Below are 3,423 nucleotides of genomic sequence, written 5' to 3'. Positions count from 1 at the left end.
GAGATACAAACCTAGTCTTGGGTCTAAGCCTGAGAAAAATGGAGGTTTTTCAAAGCATGTCGAAGGAAGGACATCTCTACCAGAAGGCAAGAATGGCCCCTGACAAAAGCATTGCAGGGGTGTGTGTGTGTGTGTGTGTGTGTGTGTGTGTGTGTGTACATGCGTGTGAAATTTCCAAGGAATATCTCCCTGGAGAAGGCAGGTAAAGGTCACACAGTTTTGTTTTTTTTTACAATACTTTACTACCTCAAAGATCAATGGCTTTCCAATGTAGAAACTCCTTCCTCCCCAGTACTTCACCCCATGCAGATGGAAAATTTTAAGTACTGCTGTAGTTACAGTATTTACTGGACCAACTTGGTAATGAGCTTCCTCAAACATGGATAATCTGATTCACCAGTCAGTCAGTCAGTCAATAAGAACACTAGGTTTGGATTCAGAAATTTTGAGTTTGAATCTTGACTTCACCTCAGTGCCCTCATCTGTAAAAGAGGATGAGGGTTAATTAGATTGTTTCTAAGGCTCTTTACAACTCTAAATCTATAATTCTATGACAGTATAATTTAGGGGTTCTTAATCTGAGATCCATAGGTTCATGAGTAGATTTCAGAGAGTCTATGATCTTGGATGGGAAAACATACATACACATACACACACGTATATAACACACATACATTCATATTATGTATTTATATATGATGTTTAACTATATTTTATTTCACCATATGTAATATATATTTTATTTCACTATATATAATATCTATTTCACTATATATTTTTTCACTATGTGTAATATATTTCACCATATATATTATTTCACTATATGCAATATCTATTTCACTATATATTTCATTTCACCATATGTAATATATATTTCACCATATATATTTTATTTCACCGTATATAATGTTTCATATATATTTTATTTTACTGTATGTAATATATATTTCACTATATAGTATATATATTTTCACTAACCTCTAAGTGAAATTGAGCACTTTCTTCAATTATTGAAAAAATATTCTAGGAAGGGATTTCTAGGCTTCAGTTGAATGCCTAAGGGGGTCCGTGATACAAAAAAAAAGTGAAGAATTCCTGGTTAAGTTCATCACTGTCACATACTCAGGATAGGGTATCAACAATCTCTCAGTGTACATACATGGGGAGCGAACTGTGAATGGACTTCTATTGAGTGAGAAGAATGTGCTAACGGAAGAAATATTAAGACACTCTGAAAGGGAAAGCTTCCTCTCTTGTTTCTTAGCCACAGTCTTAAGAGAAGGCAGACCGAAGAATGCTCTCTCATGAAAACTCACCTCTTGTGCTCCCATTCATTGTTCGTGATTCAGCTGGAAGCCTTTGGAGCAGCTGACTAGGAAGAAACCAGGCAAATTCAGACAAGAGTAGAGAACTAGGCTGAGGGCTGGAGAGCTTGGTGATGGAACACAGGCTGCTCGGCTATGGAGACACCAGCTGTTGCAATTTCACTCAATGCCCAGAAGGCATTCAGCATGATTAAACAGGACTATTTGAGGCAAGTGACTCTAGGTTGTATTTCACAAGGCCTTTTTTTGATGGAGATTTCCCCCCCCTCATTGCAGCTGCAGGCCTCCCAGAATTAAAGGTGCAGTTTCTGCTCAGCTTTCAATGAAAGGGAGAACCTGGCAGGAATTTCCCCTTTCTCCTCTGACTGGCCTGACTGGGCCTTTCAGCCCCTTAAGCACAATGGTTCAGACTCTTTCCTCCTAGCCGTGACCTCCCAGCACCCTGCTGGGAACCCGAGGGCTGCACCTGCAGAATGTGAAACTGACCGCAGCTGGAGATCCCCAGACTACAAAGTGAGGAATGCCTAACCTCCCTGAGGAGTGCTGGGTGCCAGAAGCATGGATGGACATGGGAGCTGGCTTATTTACAGGCACTCTCCAGTCCTAACCCTCTTTGCCTCCATTTAGACAAATCCCTCCCATGTTTGTTGACCTAATTCTAATCCAATCTCCTCCATGCCAAATCTTTCTTGAGCGCTAGAGCCCACCTTAATCACTCCCTTCTTTGACTTCCCATCCCACATGGTGCTATGATGGCTTGCCCTCAGACAGGCTTTAATGAATATTACTTACAAAGTAATTAGCATATTGTTTAACCACTTAAGTAATTCTGCATTTTCCATTTTTGAGAGATGATGGGACCTTGGAGATTATCTATCTACTTCAACCATTTTTAAGGAAACTTGAACCTAGAAGAGCATTCTATTATTAAATAGAATCAGAATTTGAATCTGGGTCTTCTGGCTTCAGATATAACCCCTCTTTCCATTGTACCATGATTCTGAAATCATGTTCACAGTCTCAAATTTTGGGCTTAATCTTCCCTTACAGATGGAGTCAAAAAGTCAATGGAAGCCCAGCCCCAATTCAAAATCCTGCCAATTCTGAATTAGATTTTGATGTACTTGATTCTTTTCCAGTTGAAAGACAATGACTTTCCATGCGCAGACAATTCAAAGCCTGGAACCAGTTGTTTAGGTTTTTTGTTTGTTCTTCAGGGCAGGGCAGATTGAAACCAGCCAAGGGCTGTGCTTTGGAAACAAGAAATGATCTGAATAGCAGCTACTGTTCCCCTCTCTTTGATGAGGTGCAGGGAACAAGGACACCAGGACCTCAACAGGCCTTAGCGGGAAAGAATGAAATTCTCAATAGCCCTTTACAACTCTTGGCAGGTTCAATTCTCCAACTGAAAGGCACTCACTCCTAAGCTAATTAACTTTTCCCTTTGCTATTCAGAGAAAGAATTCCAGCAATATTAGACAGAGGATTTGGATGTTACTTCTCTAGCAGATTTGGGGCTTGTGAATGGATGCTGATCCTAGAAAGAAACATTGGAAAACATTTCTGAGAGCTCTCCTCTGTTCTTTCTGTTTGCTATTAGAGATGGGAGTTTCCTGTCTTGGGGACAAAGTGAAATAACAAATCCATCTTTAGACATTAAAATTATGTGTACAATGAATTCAAATCATGAGCATCTGAACTGTACCCAAAGGGCGGGGGGGAGAGGTATTTTTAATGCATTCTTCTTGCTTTTCTGGAGAGATTATGATTCATTAGGAGTTTTTCCCAGCATTTCCAGATTGACCCTCTGGAAAAGTCTTTGGGACACCAATAGCTGGCATTTAGATGGCACATTAAAAGTTTCAAAGCGTTTTACAAATGTTAGCTCATGTGAGTCTTAGAACCACCCTGGAAAGTAGATAAACCAATCCTGATTTCACCCACAAAGAAACTAAGACTCAGAAAGGTTGGATGCCTTACCCAAAGTTACATAGCAAGTGAATGAGTGTCAGAGATGGGGTTCAAACCCAGGTCTTCCTGACCCCAAGCCAAACACTCCTTCCTCTATACGTACCAAACTGTCTCTCAATCAGTAGCA

The 3,423-nt window shown here is 40.1% G+C and overlaps 1 long non-coding RNA gene across 1 annotated transcript; it reads right to left on the bottom strand.

Moving 5' to 3' along the window:
* Positions 1-217: 217 nt before the first annotated feature.
* Positions 218-2,575, bottom strand: LOC138159980 (uncharacterized). The gene is made up of 2 exons (XR_011168030.1): positions 1,317-2,575; positions 218-482 (listed from the first exon to the last, which is right to left on the bottom strand). It is a non-coding gene; the product is annotated as an uncharacterized lncRNA (long non-coding RNA).
* Positions 2,576-3,423: the final 848 nt, after the last annotated feature.

This window comes from Petaurus breviceps, unplaced genomic scaffold (genome assembly GCF_028583685.1).
Source record: "Petaurus breviceps papuanus isolate PSGF00001 unplaced genomic scaffold, PetGlider_PUasm1.0 178, whole genome shotgun sequence".
In the NCBI taxonomy this organism is placed as follows: domain Eukaryota; kingdom Metazoa; phylum Chordata; class Mammalia; order Diprotodontia; family Petauridae; genus Petaurus; species Petaurus breviceps.
Note: the sequence above shows the minus strand (reverse complement) of the source record. Positions and strands in the feature narration are given on the sequence as shown.